The following is a 17,541-nucleotide window of genomic DNA, read 5'->3' on the forward strand; positions in this document are numbered from 1 at the left end:
CAACCAGTACCTGGGTGAGATAGGATCTGATCTCAGTTCTTCCTGCTACACCACTTGGTGGTTTTTTTCTTTTTATGAATCATGTTTGCAGAGAATAATTAGAACAAAAGGGAAAAACCATGGTGACCTTGAAGGTAATGGTGATAGAGATAATGACTAGTAATTAAAACACCAGCTCTTCTAAGCCAGGCTCCATGCTCTTGAAGGACTTGACAAAACCTAACTTCCCGGTTCTCTCTTGGGTTTTGTGATTTGAGGCACAGTCTGACCACTTCTAATGAAGAAGCTATTCAGATCCCAGATGTTTGCTCAGCTTGCAAGCAGAGAACACAGCTCCGGAGTTCATCTATGGGGGCCATTTGTTTGGTGAAAGCCGCTTGTTCTGGGAACACAAACAGAAAATCTCACAATGCACTTAAAATGTTTTTATTGACTTTTTAATATCACTGTCATTCTCTTGTAACTCTCTCTTGTCACAAAGAAGGACCTTGATTTTCATTGGAATAAAAAATCACTAACAGTTAAGGAAATGAAATCTTGACATAAATCACAATTGTTTAGCTGGTACAGGTGTTGGATATTTCACAAAGAACAGTCTGTTCCTGTCCCAACCACTTTGCACATGGTTTCCTAAAATCTGGCCCATGCAGAATAATGGATACGTTGGTCTCAATGAAGGTTGATGATTGGGACCAGAGAAAACAACAAGGAACAATCAGGGGAGCAAAATTCTTTACCTCTCAAACCATGAAACTATAGAGATCTTTTTTTTTCTTTTTATGAATTATGTTTGCAGAGAATAATTAGAACAAAAGGGAAAAACCACAAGAGAAAAAAAAAAGGGAGAATAGCATGTGTTGATTTACATTCAATCTCCATAGTTCTCTCTCTTTTAGTGGGAATGTCTTTCTTACATCCATTTCTCTGCACCTCCTACCCATATCTCCTGCTTCCATTCTTTTGGGCTAAGAGGAAAAAATAGAATCGTTTTTCCGTAAAAGATGGCATTTTCTTATTACCGCTTTGGCTGAATCCCACACATTTTGGTATGATGTCTCATTATTGTCGTTTTCTTGGGTGAAGTTATTAATTATGTCTATGATTTGCTGTTTCACCCAATTATTCTTTAGTATGAGATTATTTAGTTTCCCTGGCTTTTTGTTGAGTGTAATTTTTATTGCATCGTGGTCTGAAAAGGATGCATTTACTATTTCTGCCTTACTGCATTTGAGTTTGAGGTTTTTATGTCCTAATATATGATCTATTTTTGTATAGGTTCCATGAACTGCTGAAAAGAAAGTGTACTCCTTTCTGTCTCCATTTTGTTTTCTCCAGAGATCTATCATATCTAACTTTTCTAGTATTCTATTTACCTCTTTGACTTCTTTCTTATTTATTTTGTGGTTTGATTTATCTAATTCTGAGAGTGCAAGGTTGAGATCTCCCAGTATTATAGTTTTGCTGTCTATTTCTTCTTGCAGCTCTCTTAATTTCTCTTTTAAGAATTTAGATGCTGCACCATTTGATGCATATATGTTTAATATTGATAATGCTTCATTATCTATGCTACCTTTTAGCAAGATATAGTGCCCTTCCTTATCTCTTTTAATTAGATCAATTTTTGTTTTTGCATGATCTGAGATCAGGATGGCTACCCCTGCTTTTTTGACTTCACCTGAAGCATAGTAGATTTTGCTCCAACCTTTTACCTTTACTCTTCATGTATCTCCCTGCTTCAGGTGTGTTTCCTGTAAACAACATATTGTAGGATTCTAGCTTTTAATCCATTCTGTTAACTGCTTCCTCATTATGGGGGAGTTTACCCCATTCACATTTATGGTTAAAATTACCAATTCTATATTACTTTCCAAGAAGATGGCATTTTCTAACCAAAGATTGGGGGGACTGCCTTGGATCACCGAAGTTCTGAGAAGAACCAAGTCTGTCATAGTTGGTCACCACCCATTCTTGCTGTCACTGGGTACAATGTATTCCTGGTTCTGCCTGTTTTGCTCCGTATTAGTTAATGTGAATCTTTCCAGGCCTTTCTAAAATCAGCTTGTTTATCATTTTATATAGAACAATAATATTCCCTTACTTCCATATGCCATAACTTATTCAGGCATTCCCCAATTGATGAGCATTAACTCATTTTCCAATTCTTTGCCACCACAAAAAGAGCTGCTCCAAGCATTTTTGCACATGTGGGTCCTTTTCACTGCTTTATGATTTCTTTGTGATATAAACCCAGTAGTAACATTGCGGGATCAAAGGATATACACAGTTTTATAGTTCTTTGGATATAGTTCCAAATTGCTCTTTAGAATGGTTGGATCATTTCACAACTCCATCAACAATTTATCAGTGTCCCAGTTTTCCCATAGCCCCTTTTACATTTATCATTATCTTTTCCTGTCATCTTAGCCGATCTGAGGGGTATGAGGTGGTACCTCAGAAATATTTTTATTTATATTTCTGAAATCAATAGTGATTTAAAACATTTTTTCATATGACTATATATAGTTTTAATTTCATCATCTGAAAATTCTTCATATCCTTTGACAATTTATCAATTGGAGAATGACTTGTTTTCTTATAAATTTAACATAATTCTTTATATATTTTAGAAATAAGGTCATTATCGGAAACACTGGCAATAAATTCCCTCCCCTGCCCAGCTTTGTACTTCCCTTTTAATATTCTTTGTGCTGGTTTTGTTTGTATAAAATCTTTTTAATTTAATGTAATCAAAGTCATCCATTTTGCATTTTATAATGTTCTCTAGTTTTTTTCATAGTAATTTCCTCTTTTCTCCAGAGATCTGATATGTAAACTATTCCTTGCTCTCCTAATTTGCTTATGACATCACCCTTTATATTCAAATCACGAACCCTGGAGATCTTAATTAGCTACATGGTGTGATATAAAAACCTCCCTGAAAGTCTTCTTGCTCCAAAAACTTGACCCCATTGTCCTGTTTCAGTGCCTAAAGTTCCAAATACAGGGATTCTTATTGAGGTAGGAGTTGGACTAGGTGGCCCTTGTGGTCCGTTCCAGCTGAGATTCCATAGTGGTGTAATCAATGACACTCAAAACTGGAAGTTTCTTTAGTTGCCTCTTTTTCTAAACCTGAAGACCCAAGAAAGGGAACACAAGAAGACACGCTGGTTCAATAACCTGCTGCCCCTGTGAGTCACAGAATCTCAGAGTTGAGGACGGAGGATCTTCCCAACCGAGATTTTATCAATGAGAGATCACAGAAATCATCATTTCCTTGGAGATGCCAGTGGGGAAGAGCACAGGTCAGTCTATCGCATGCACAGAAAGCTCTAATTGTCAGGAAGGTTCTCCCTGCATCTAGTCTTCATCAGCCTATCTGCAGTATTTATCCCTGGTGCTCTTGGTTTTGCCTTCTGGGGCCCATCAGAACAAATCTAACTCTACTTTTCATTCAAATACTTAATAGGATCTGGAGATAAGAGGGTTTATGAAAGAGGTATTAGAGAGAATCTCTCTCTCTCTTTCTTTCTCTCTTTCTTTTTTCCCTTCCTTCCTTCCTTCCTTCCTTCCTTCCTTCCTTCCTTCCTTCCTTCCTTCCTTCCTTTTCCTTCCTTCCTTCCCTTCCTTCTTTCCTTCCCTTCTTCCTTCCCTTCCTTCCTTCCTTCTTCCCTTCCTTCCTTCCTTCTTTCCTTCCTTCCTTCCTTCCTTCCTTCCTTCCTTCCTTCCTTCCTTCCTTCCTTCCTTTTCCTTCCTTCTTTCCCTTCCTTCTTTCCTTCCCTTCTTCCTTCCCTTCCTTCCTTCCTTCCTTCCTTCCTTCCTTCCTTCCTTCCTTCCTTCCTTTCTTCTTTTCCCTCTCTCAAAACATAAATGTTGTTGATTGATCAAGCCATCTTGCTTCTGCTCTTTTTTTCCATTTTCAAATTTCATTTCCTGTTAAAGAAAATCTTCTGTTGCTTTGGATAAAAGTGCACGCACACACACACACACACACACACACACACACACACTGCCTATTTGGCCGTGTGAGAGACAAGAAAAACCGGACAGATGGCCCAGAGGACCATCACAGTCATTGCAGATGCAGAGAACTATAACAGAACCAGATGTTTTGTCATCATATACAACTTGCATTCAAGCTGAGATTATATTCTCACAGAAGCAATTTGTGCTTTCTAGATTGGGATCATACTTAGATAAATAATTTAGGAAAAAATAACATTGGAAACCTCCTGGTTAAATTTTTATGCAATACAACATAATACAATCAGGGGAAAAGTTCTGTATTTGTAACCTCATGAGGGAGATTCTGGTTTGGGATCTAACACTGGAAATCGGCCCTTTAATTCTGAGCAAGCCCTAACATCTTTCTTAGCCTCAGTTTCCTTGTCTGTAAAATGAAGGGGCTGAGGAATTTGTAGGTAGCAGTCTATGTTCTAAGAGCCTTTCTTGCTTTGATATTGAATCCCCTTCTAGCTTTGATGTTGAGTGCTCTAAGGCCTTTACCACCCTTGACAATGCTCTTTGGTCTCTTTCAGCTTTGACGTTCTATGTTGTAAGGTCTCAGCTCTCTGATATTTTATATACCATGTTCACAGGACCAAAGAACCATAGTCACAGATTTTGAGAGTTGGAAGCTATTTAATAAAATACCTACATGAGAGGAATCCCCATGACAACAAAACCAAGCACATTCAAGCAGCTTGAAAGCCTCCAAAATGGGGGGATCATCCACTTTGTGAAGCAGCTCATTCCATTTTAAAGATTATCGTTAATAATAATGTATTTGTTTTTTAACATTCTTTTCTTTTTAAATTTTGAATTTCGGATTCTCTGCCTCCATCCCACTCCTCCCACACCCATTGAGAAGGCAAACTATATATCAATTATACCTGTGGAATTTTATTCTTAACTTGAGACTTGTGTTTGAATGACAATTTTCCTATTTAGCTCTGGTCTTTTTATCATGAATGCTTAAAAGTACTCTATTTAATTAAACATCCATTTTCTCCCCTAAAAGATTATGCTCAGTTTTATTGGGTAGGTGATTCTTAGTTGTAATCCTAGCTTCTTTGTCTTCTGGAATTATCATATTTCAAGTCTTCTGCTTCTTTAACATGAAAGATGTTAAATCTTGTGTGATTTCACTGTGACTCCATGATATTTAAATTGTTTCTTTCTGGGTGTTTGCAATTTTTTTTCCTTGCTTTGGAAGTTCTGGAATCTGACTGTAACATTTCAAGGAGTTTTTATTTTGGAATCTTTTTCAAGAGCTGATTGGTGGATTTTTTCAGTTTCTATTTTATCCTCTGGATTTAAGAGGACATTTCTTAATAATTTCTTGAAATATTATATGTGGTCTCTTTTTTTTCTGATTATGGCTTTAGATTGTCCAGTGATTCTTAAATTTTCTCTCCTTAATATATTTCAAGGTCAGCTTTTTTTTTGGTTGAACTATTTCACATTTTCTTTGATTTTCATTCTTTTGGACTTTATTTTATTGTTTCTTGATATCTCATAAAATCATTAGCTTCCAGCTTGCCCAATTTTGATTTTTAAGGCATTGTTTTCTTCAGCAAGCTTTTGTACTTTTCTTTCTATTTGGTCAATTTTTTCTTCAAAGATTTTTTTACATCCTTTTCCATTTGATGTATTCTGATTATAAAGGAATTCTTTTCCTTTGATGAATTTTTGTGTTTCTTTTGCCAATAGGTGAATTCTGATTTTTAAGGCTATTTTTTCAGCATTTTTGTGTCTTTTTTTTTTTTACCAAGTTGTTAATACTCTTTTACAATTTTCTTGTTATTACTATTATTTCTTTTCAACATTCCTTTTTTAAAAATAAGATTTTGAGTTTTTCCTTCCTTCACCTCTCTCTTCCCGAAGATGGCAAGCAATCTAATATAGGTTATACATGTTTAATCATGTTAAACATATTTCCATTTGATTTTTTTTCCAATTTTTCCTCTGCCATTCTTTAACTCTTCCAGGAATTCCTGCTGGCCTTAGGTTGAATTAGTATTTTTCTTTGAGGCTTTGTTTGTAACTGTTTTTCACATTCCTGTCTTCTAAGTTTATGTCTTGTTCTTCCCTGCCACTATAGTGGCTTTTTATGGTCAATTTTTTTTGGTTAATTTTTTTTTGTCAGTTCCCCTCTACCCAGGCTATTTCTTTACTTTGAACTTTATGTTAAAGTTGGATTCTATAGGGAGAATGAGAGGAAAAAAGGGGAGAGAAGGGGGAGTGGGGAGAGGGTATTGTGTCAAGTTTCAGGCTTTTTCATGCAGATATTTTCAGAATTAATTCTGGGGACCCAGAAATTTGGGGTGCTTCTAAGTTGGTATAATTGTAAGAGAGGTGACCACTGCTCTCCTGAATTGCATTCTCCTTCAGCTGCAAGAATTAGCTTCCCTTTGGTCCTGGAACTGTGTCCCAGAACCACTTGTGGGCAATAGAATCGCCAATCAAAGCCAGTTATATCCTAGTGCCAACAAAGGGTCCTCAGTAATGTCTTTCTGACTAATTTTCTGACCATCTTACTGTTTTGGGCTGAGATCTCCTGAACCTGCTGCTGCTGTTTTCCCTCCAAAACCCTCCTTAACTGCTCCTGTCACATTCCAGGCCTGCTCCCACCCCAGTATTACAGACCTTAGACCTCCTAAATTGTTTTAGATTGGAAAAATGTCTTCCTTTGTTGGGATTTTTAATATAAATCTTGATTTGAAAAATTATTTCCAAGTTGTGTGGAGGGGAATGTTGGGACAGCTGCATTTTGGTCTGTTCTCTGCCATCTCGGCTCTGTCTCCTCATTCCACTTTTAAACAGCTGTGTTAGAATTTTTTTTTCCTGACATGGAGTCTCTTTGTAAATTCTACTCGGTGCTCTTGAATCTGCCTTCTAAGGATAATTGTTACCAATTCCATCCCACTCCCATGTGACAGCTTTTAAAATGTTCAAAGATAATACCATATTCCTCCTGAGTCTTTTGTAATGAATTCAAGGATCTTCACTGTCCTAATTGCCCTCTATTGGATACTCTCCAGTTTTACAATGTCCTTCTTAACCCACAGTGCTCCAAACTTAGCACAATATTCTTCAAATGTAGACTGATAGGAGTCAAGAACCACTTCTCTGTTCCTGGAAGCTAAGCTGCTCCCAATACAGCCCAATGATGTTCTGTTTTGTGGCTGCCGTATCCTCCCTCTGACTCACTGGGACTTTGCAATTTATTAACTCTGGATTCCTTTCTAGACATTGGCTATGAGCCTGTCTCCTCCATCTTTTATTTGTGGAACTGATTTTTTGGTACCCAAGTTTAAGACTTTACATGGATCCCTACCGAATTTCAGATTCTTGAATTCAGCTCGGCCTTCTAGAGTCAAGATCCTTTTTTTGGCTCCTACTTCTGTCATCCAGACTGTTAATGACTCCGCCTAGTTTCATTTTCTTTCCAAATCAGGTACGCATATCATCTTAACTTTATTCAAGCCATTGAAAATGAAAGGTGAACAGCAAACAGAACTGTTAAACAGGATAGACCCAAGTATGGATTTCTGGGGTAATTCACTGGAGACTCCTGACACATCCACACTCAACAATTAATAATTGTTCTTTGAAGGTTTCCAGCTCTGACATTATAATGAATATTATAAGATCCTTTCTAGGGATGACATTCTATCTTCTAAGGCTGCTTCCAACTCTGACATTGCATATTTTAAGTTCCTTCCCAGATCAGATATTTTCATCTAGGTAGGTTTATTTCCTGATTCTATGTACAGTAAAAAGAGTTTAGCATAGCCTCCACTAATTTCTTATTTCCCTGAACTCTTATAACACTCCCAACCTGAAATTAATAATATAGTTATTTATTCATTCATTTATTTTGCATTTGCTTCCAATCCATCCATCCATCTGTCCATGTGTTTGTCTACCCATTCATCCATTTATAGAGTCAATAAAATGCTACTCATGGGTTAGTCACTTTTCAGGTCCTGGTTCTATGTACCTTTTACCATTTTATGAACCCAAATAAAATCACCCAACTAAAGTTTAGGTTCCTTGAAGACACAGACATTTTCTCATAAATTTTTATCTCTCCCACAGCATTGAGCAGAAGGCTGATCACATTTAGAGAGTACACTCAGGAGAGTGCACTCCTCTGTAATTCACTGCTTCTTCCATGAAACTGCCAAACTAATATTCCTAAAGCCTTGATCTGACCACCTTACTTTTCTGCTCTAAAAACTTCAGGATAAAATACAAATTTCTCTGTTTAGCATTTAAAGCCTTAGCAGGTCAGGTTTAGCCCATCTTTCCAAGTCAATAGCACTTTGCTTCTCTTCATCTATCTATGTTCCTTTATCCTGTGCAAAATTCCCACTCTTTGTCCCCATGCTTGAAATTCTCTTTCTCATTATTAAAGTTCATTAAAAAATTGAGCGATCATTTAAAAAATTGTTGAGTATTTTATTTTTCCCGGCCACACGCAAAAACAATTTTAGCATCTGTCTTCAAAACTTTGAATTCCAATTTTTCTCCCTTTCTTCCTCCCCATTCCCATTTTCCATTGAAAAAGGCAAGCAATTTGCTATAAGCCATACATGTATAGTTACACAAAACCATTTCCACATTAGTCATGTTATGAAAGAAAACCAAGACAAAAAACCCCACAAACTCCTCAAAAAAAAAGTATATTTCAATCTGTATTCAGACCCTCTCAGTTCTTTCCCTGGGTTTGGATAGCATTTTTTCATTATAGCTCCTTCAGAGTAGTCTTGGATCTTTGGATTTGCACCATTTTCCAAAAGGATTTTCCTAATTTCTGCAGTTTTTAATGTCACATCCTCACTCCCAAACCCACCAAAGTTTGCTCCTGATAGAATTCAGGCTAAGTGGATAGAAAACAACATCTTAGATTTCCCTTTGTTCTGACTCAAATGAATTTGTGTGCTGAGACTGAAAATTCTAACTCTAAGGAAGGAGGCTGTCTGGAATCTAGGGCTGCCCTTTTCTGCTCAGGGAAAGGAATGGAAAAGAAAAGACTTCATCTTAGCCCGGTGTTCACTGTCTTCCTTGTTACGGTCCTGGCACTAAGGAGCTGTCCACCTGCCTGTTTTAGGGAGATGCTCTGCTCCCTAGAGTGTTAGTCTTATTTTTGGATGACCTGCAGGTAGTCCTGAAGAGAAGAAGCCCAGAATCTGACAAATAATCCCTTTCAAGGACTATGTCCACAGTGTCATCCGACAGCACAGGGAGACTGGACCTCAATGCTCAGAAGAGACTGAGACCCAGAGAACAACATTCAGTAGAAACCCATGAAATCAGTGGATTAAACCCAGCTGAATTTGGGGACCAGAATTGTGACACTGTGACCCAGAAGTGACATTTGTTAATAGGCTGTATTTACATATTTGTGACAACTTCAGCTTCCCCCATTGCCTCTCACTTAGTAGTCATTTAATTAATGCTAGTTGATTTATTTATCGATAAGACTTAGAAATTCTGGGAAATGCAGGGTTTTATTGAATCATAAAATCTTGGGCAGTTCTTTAGAGCTAATTTAATCTAATCTAATTTCTCACTGCTGTAGAAATCTTCTCTTTCCCTAATAGATCATGATCTGACTTCAGCTCGAGTGCTTTCAGCCTGCTCAGTAGTCAGCTCATCCTTCTGTGGACAATTTAAATGGTTAGAAAGCTCTTTCTTTAGCTAGACTGAAATTGATCTCTGCTCCCCTCTTCCTTATTCCAGCTTCCACCTCTTGCTCTTACATCTTTCACCTGTAGCTACATCATGTGAAAGTCCTCCTTTTTTTCTTGTCACGTCTCCCTTAAATTCTCTCTTCTCTAAGTTAAACACCCCCCCCAGTTTCTTTATAAAGTAATAAATGACATGTTCCCCTCTCATCCTGGGCATTTCCTTTAGATAATTTCAGACTTGTCAAAGCAAAGAGGAAAATTTATGACCCTCCCTCCCTTTCCTTCTTAGCAAGGCTGCCTTGGAAAGGAGTGATTTCCTTATCACTGGAAATTGGTTTTTTTTAGCAAAGGTTGATGACACTTGGGAGGTGGGATGCAGAAGGGATGTTTCTTTGGGCAGAGTTGGACTGATGGCTGCTGAGGTCTCTGATGTCCTGTGACTGAGTCTGTGATGTTAGAAAGTGACGGTGGACCAGATATTCTTTTTTTTTTATTTAATAGCCTTTTATTTACAGGATATATACATGGGTAACTTTACAGGATTAACAATTGCCAAACCTCTTGTTCCAATTTTTCACCTCTTACCCCCCCCCCCTCCCCTAGATGGCAGGATGACCAGTAGATGTTAAATATATTAAAATATAACTTAGATACACAATAAGTATACATGACCAAAACATTATTTTGCTGTACAAAAAGAATCAGGCTCTGAATTATTGTACAATTAGCTTGTGAAGGAAATCAAAAATGCATGTGTGCATAAATATAGGGATTGGGAATCCAATGTAATGGTTTTTAGTCATCTCCCAGAGTTATTTTTCTGGGCATAGCTAGTTCAGTTCATTACTGCTCCATTAGAAATGATTTGGTTGATCTTGTTGCTGAGGATAGCCTGATCCATCAGAACTGGTCATCATCTAGTATTGTTGTTGAAGTATATAATGATCTCCTGGTCCTGCTCATTTCACTCAGCATCAGTTCATGTAAGTCTCTCCAGGCCTTTCTGAAATCATCCTGTTGGACCAGATATTCTTGAGTGAGACCCTGACTCCTTCCCAAACCCCCGGGTTTCTGAAGCGAGTTGCCCTGATGTGAAGGTAGTAGTAATCCAGACATCCCTGCATCCACTAGGAAGGGTGATGGAGAGTGTGGCGAGCTGGGGGTGCTAGCTGGGAGAACATTGCTGACCCTGAGCCTCTGCCCTTTCCCTTTCTTTCTGTGTCCTATAAACTGTTATAACAAAGGTTCTAAGGACTGATCTCTCCTGTGACTAAGATTCCAATTTCTGGCGACTGAAAACTGTTTGGTTTTCGACTCTTACCCACCTTCTCTCACTGCGCCCATCTCCTGGGCTCCTTCCTTTTATGCTATGTCCCACATCAAGAATCTTCCTTTATATGAGTTGAAAACATTCTGTGATAAAAGACAACATATAATATAATGTAATAAAAGATTAAATTTAATTCTAGAAACATTCATTAAGTACCTCGGACCACAGCAACAACAAGATTATGTGATGATCAACTATATTGGACTTGGCTCTTTTTAGCAATGAGATGATTCAAGGAAATTCTAATAGACTTGTGATGGAGAGAGCCATCCCCATCCAGAGAGAGAACTATGAAGACTGAACATGGCTCAAAGCATAGTATTTTTATTTTTTTTGGATGGTATTGTCATTTGTTTGCTTGTTTTATTTTCTTTTTTCCATTTTTCTTTTCCTTTTGATCTGATTTTTCTTGTGCAATATTATATATATGGAAATATGTCTAGAAGAATTGCACATGTTAAACCTATAGTTGAGTTTGCTGTCTAGGGGATGGGGGAGGGAGAAAACTTTGGAACACAAGGTTTTGCAAAACTGAATGTTTGAAAACATTTGCATGTATTTGGAAAAATAAAAAGCTGTATTACAAAAAAGAGAATAAATCAGGCAAAACAAGACAAAATACCTAGTACACAGTCCTGTCACTTAAAAAGTTCTAGACAGTTTTCAGGGCAGGTAGTTTTTCCAGCAGATGGGTAGGTGAGAAGGCAAGGGTGGGACCCTGGATGAGGGACCGATCGTGAACAGGCAGCAGAGTGAAAAGTACGGGTCCATGTTCGGAGGGGACAGGAGGGAAGCTCATTTTTAGTCGGAACCAGAGGAGGATGGTGATTTGGTGGCTAGACCAAGCTCTACACAATGAGGTCATTTATGGGATGAAAGGGAATTCTTATTCTTCCTGCAAACAGCCCCTACTTGAGATGTGGGGCACTCTGGCCAGTGGGCTCAGGCGATCGGGCACCATTTGGGGCTTCCTTAGCTCTTGCCCAGATCTCAGGCCAGCAGCCCCTAACACTGCTCTCCTTTCTTTTTTCTGGAAACCTTCTCAGCCTTGAAAAGCCCTCCTTCCCTAACCTATTTTAATTCCCTCCACACAGGAGTTTGGTGATGGCTCATTGCCTAGACCTATTGTCAAGCTGATCAAACTTAAAGTGGCTGGGGTTCGAGGTAAGTCTATGGTCCAAGTTAGGGGTCAGTCATTGTCTGAATTCAGGAGGCCATCTGCGTCCAAGGTTAGGGGTCAGTTTGTAGCTGGGGTGAAGGGTCATTGTGTATCCAAAGTTAAGGGTCAGTCAGTGTTGGGAATTAGGGGGTCGGTCTGTGGCTGAGGTTTGGGATTGGCATATGGGAAAGTCTGGGGCCAGGGTCAGGCGTCCAGCATCCTATTCATCAGTGGCCTATTGAGAAAACCTCCAATTCTTTCCTTTTTAAAAACCACTCCATGCCAGGGCAAGTCAAAAACACTCATCTGACCCTGAGCAATGAATAGTCTCTGGATTGGCGCTGATTGATGTGGCCCTTGAAAGACAAGCATTCTGAAGCAAATGAGGAAATCAAAATCTGCTTTTTTTTCTTCAGCTAAGACCCAGCACAGAGAAAGCTGATGGAACCATCAAAAGTTTATTTCAATCAAGAATTGTCTTCAGCAGGAGAGAACACACTGGGAAACCATTCCCTGATCACAGACTGACCTCCAAACCCCTTACAGACTTTAACTAATCCCAGCTGACCTTTACCATTGTCCAGAGACTCCCCTTTGGTCCTGTTCGCAGACGGATCATTAATCACAGCCGCAGAATGGGCTTTCATATCGGGGACGGAATGACCCCTAGCCCTGGTTATATTTTGGAAACAGACCGACCTTACCCCTTGTCAAAGGCTTTCCCTACAATGGCCACCTATGACCTCCAACCCCGTTCATGGGATGGTCCCTCTCCCTGGACACGGACATTGACAACTTTGTCCTAGAGCAGCCCCCTCACAGATTTCCACCGTTGGTTGGAGTAAAAGAGAGTGGGGCAGCCCCGCTCAGCTCCGACCGGTGGTCCCACTCTGAGAGCCTGGCCTCCGCCCTGAGGACCTCATTAGCCTCCCCCGTCTGCTCCCGGTCACTTCCATGGCCAGACCACTCCATCCGCCTGACCTTGCTGCCGGGTCACCGCTCGCTTCCACAGTGTCCCATCTGCTCCCCCGAAACTGGGATGCTGCTGCCCACTAACGCAATTAACTGGGAATTGGAAAGAGCCCAGTGAGACTGGCCTGAGACTCGGAGAACATTTGGCTCCAGGAAATCCCACAAGAAGACAAGCCCATGAACAGAAGCAAGCTTGAAGTGGATTAAAGCTCTCAATGGGGGAGACTGAGCTAAGCCTTTGGGCAGGAAGGTTGCCTTGGAGCCAGGTGGGGGGATCCCCCTTACTCGTGGCCTTCGAAAATTGGACAGGTTTTCTTTAGTGTCCGATCATGGGATTTAGCCACAGGAGGCACTTTAGGGCTCATTTGGTCCAATCTTCCCTTTTTATTTATACTGAGATCTAGAGAAGATGGTGTAGTGATCCTGGGCAAGTCACTGCATTGTGCTTGCCTCAGTTTTCTCATCTATAAAATGAGCTGGAGAAGGAAATGGCCACCACTCAGTGGCTTTTGGGGCTCTATTTGCTGTTCCTGGAACTTGACTGTGTTTTTTCCTTTGTGTTCTCATGGCCAGAATGCTCTCCCTCCTTCCTAACTTCTCTGGGCTCCTTCAAGAGCTCATCTTCTCCAGGAAGCCTTTCCTGGCCGACCTCCCCTGCCCAGGCTCCCCCAGGCCCCTATCAGATTGTGAGCTCGGGAGGGCAGCAATTTTCTTTGTATCCTTCCCAGCTTCCCTGGCATCTAGTAGGTGCTTAATAAATGCTCATTGACTGAATGACTCACACAGTTTACATTCTAATGCAATGCCTTCACACAGGAAATGGAGAAAATAAGAATAAGGTATATTCATGTATATGAATGAATGAAAAAGTAAATTTATAAAAAATACATTAAAATAAATTTAATTTAATAAAAATTTATTTAATAAAAAACCATTTATTAAGCACTCACTATATGCAAAGCACGGGGGGTAAATAGCAAAGCTAGACAGTTGTTGCTTCCAGAGCTCCTGTTCTGATGGGGAGACCGCTCTTGTGGAAGGTTTTAGCAACAAGTCAGATGGGAGGGACCCGTGGCAGCAAAGCAAATGATCAGGTCCCTTACTCTATGTCATTTCTACCAGAAGATCATCCGAGCTCCTGACGTGGAATCGCTGGACGGTGCCGAGGACTCTGGGGCAAGAACCGTCTCCAGAAGCTGGGGCCGTAGCACGGGGAGCACCAGACTGCCCTGGCTCCCTATACCCTGGGCCGGCTGGTAGCCTGCTGATCGGGTCCGCCTTCTAGAAGAAATCACAGCCCACAGTCAGTTTGCTGAATCCAATGGGATTAAACTGTGCTTTCGAGGCTCTGGAATCCTGGGATAGAGCAAGGATCTCAAGCTTCCAGAATTCCACTCAGATTCAGTAGAACTGGATTCAAATCCTAGAAGCTATATTGACCAGCTGGTGGGGTATTGGGCAAGTCATTTGGCCTTTGCTCCTAAGCTTTCTCCTCTGCCAAACCAAGAAAATAATCCTAGTATTTTGTAGAGGAAGGAGATCCTGATCCTTGAAGCCAGGAGGACTTGGATGCAGGCCCCTCCTTTGCTACACACTGGCACATGACTCTGGACAAGTTCCGGATCCTCTCGATGCTCTAAACAATTCTCCACAACTGAAAAGTTCAGGGAAAATGCCGACCTGCATTGGTGGAGGGACTTTCGCCCCTTGGGAAGTCCTCGTAACAAAGAAATCACAAGTCCTTTCCCTGCCCTAAACACTTTACCAAGTGCTTTACAAATCTAATCCTCAAGACAACTCTAGGAGGAAGGTGCTGTAATTATCCCTATTTTATAAATGAGGAAATTGAGGCAGATTGAGGTTAACTGACTTGCAGGTCCCATAACTTCTGTCTGAGGCTGGCTTTGAACTCAGGTTTTCTTACCTACAGCCTGGTCAGTTTACTCACAGCACTATTTAGCTGCATGTAGGAACAATAAGCAACTGTTTCAAACTTTTTGGCTTTAGCCCTTACCTTGATCTTATTTCCCAAGTCTATAGTCACCGGGGGGGGAGGGGGGAGGGTCCCAGCAGTCCTTTCCTTGGCTATAACTCCCTCCCGTTAGAATAGAAGATCTATGAGGGTGAGGATTTTCCCAGTATTTGGCAGCATTACGGGCACCTAGAAAATACTTTAAAAGTGCCTATTTACCTGCCCTATAAAAAGCCTTTCAAAGGGCATTGTGGGGTATAAGCTTTATAATTGTCAAATGTTATATGGAAGGATCTATCAAAATCTGGAGAGAGGGAAATTGCTGTTTCCAAGGCTGGCTGCCTTCCCACGTCATCAGTCTTTGCTGACCACCTGCCATGTGTCAGTCACTGGGGATTCAAAGACAAAGAAAGGGTTCCTGCCCTTGAAGAGCTTCCATTCTGCTGGGAGGGAGGGACGGAGCAAGTAAACAGGTGAGTCACCAGGAGAGAATTTGACAAAGGACAGAATACTAACAATCAAGGATGCCCTTGAAAGTCCCCATGGGAGACGGAGCCTGAGATGATTCTCCAGAAAAGCAAAGGGTCTTAAGAAATGGAGATGGGGAGGAGTGAAGTCCAGTTTTTGGAGATGGTTCTCATGTAAAAGCATAAAAATGGAATAACGAGTCTGGGGAACAGCCACAGGTCAGTTTGGGTGGAACGTAGGGTGCATAAAGGGGCGTGATTTCAGATGTCTGAAAAGGTAGGTTGGAGTCAGATTGTGAAGGAGTCAGATTGTGAAGACATTTGTTTTTTATCCTCATTGATCATTAATTAATAAAAAAATTACTATATACCAGACACTGTTAAACACGGTATGAGTATTACCTCATTTGATCCTCACAAAAATCTTGGGAAGTAGGTGCTATTTTTATCCCCATTTTATAGATGAGGAAACTGAGGCAAGTTGCAGTTAAGTGACTTGTCCAGTCACACAGCTAGTAAGTGAGGCAACAGGGAACCATTAAGTCTTTTTTATGCCAGACATTGTTAAACACTTTATGATTATTATCTCCTTTGATCCTCACAACAATTTTGGGAGGTAGATGCTTGGGAGGTTGGAATCAGATTGTGAAGAAGTTTGAATTTTATCCTGAAGGTAATAATAATAATTAATTATTAAAACATTTACTGTGTGCCAGACACTGTTAAACACATTATGAGTATTATCTCATTTGATCCTCACAACAATTTTGGGAGATAGGTACTATTTTTATCCCCATTTTACAGATGAGGAAACTAAGGCAAGTTGAAGTTTCTTGATTTGTCACTTGCAAGTCCCCTGACTTGTACAGTCACACAGCTAGTAAGTGAAAGCAATAGAGAACCACTAAGTCTTTTTCTTTTTTTCTTTTCTTTTTTTTTTTTTACTGAGTAAGCGATGTAGCCAGACCTGTGCTTTAGAAATCAGTATGGAGAATGTTTTGGAGAGAGAACGACTCAAAGGCAGACTAATTAGGAGGATAAATGACTGCTTATAGCAAGATTGTGAGTTGTCAAAGAAGGAAAGAAAGGGCTGCTGTTTGCAAACGTGTGAAAAAAAAGTTTTTTATATTTAGGATTTTCCTTCCTTCCAAGTTATGGAGTTTAGGCTCGTATACCTTTGGTTGAGAGTAGGAAGACTGGGTCACTGCAGCTGGCAGGGGAGACATGTCAACTCAATAACCTCTGAAGTTTATCCCAACTCTGTATTTCTCTGATTCTGAGGATCATCCTTTCTTTACTTTCATATATATATATGTATATAATGTATATATATATATAATATGTATATATATATATATATATATAAATATGTGTGTGTATCTGTATATATATATATATATATATATATATATATATATATTTAGCATTTGTTCCCAATAAGATCTGATGTTTGTTTTTCTTTTTAATTTGAGTTTTGGCTCCTTGAAGTTTCACTGCATGTATATAAATGATAAAGAATCATACCATTTCACAATTTAATCAGAACAATCTTGGCCAGAGGCAGTAGGTTTAGTGGAAAAATTCTGAAGCGCAGGGAACAGGGAGAACTGATTTCCAGACCTGGTTTTGCTGCGAACGTGTGACCTTCAGCCGGTTACACGACTTTGAGTCTCAGTTTCCTCTCTGGCCCACCGGAACTAATTTCCCTTCCCTCTTCCCAGGGCTCCTCTGAGGACCAAATAACAAGTGTTATCGTGCTTTTCAAAACCTCGGTGTTAATGTTTTTTATGATTATGTAATGATTATTCAAAAATTCTCCTTTCCAAAAATAATAGAACTGCTCCCTGCTCCATCTGTCCCCGGTAGCCAGGACCAGCCCTTGACCTTCAGAGATCACTGCAGACACAGAAGGAGGTGAAGGAAATTGGATTCGGTGACAGGCCCGA

The sequence above is a fragment of the Sarcophilus harrisii genome, chromosome 2 (assembly GCF_902635505.1).
Source record: "Sarcophilus harrisii chromosome 2, mSarHar1.11, whole genome shotgun sequence".
NCBI classification, from domain to species: Eukaryota; Metazoa; Chordata; class Mammalia; order Dasyuromorphia; family Dasyuridae; genus Sarcophilus; species Sarcophilus harrisii.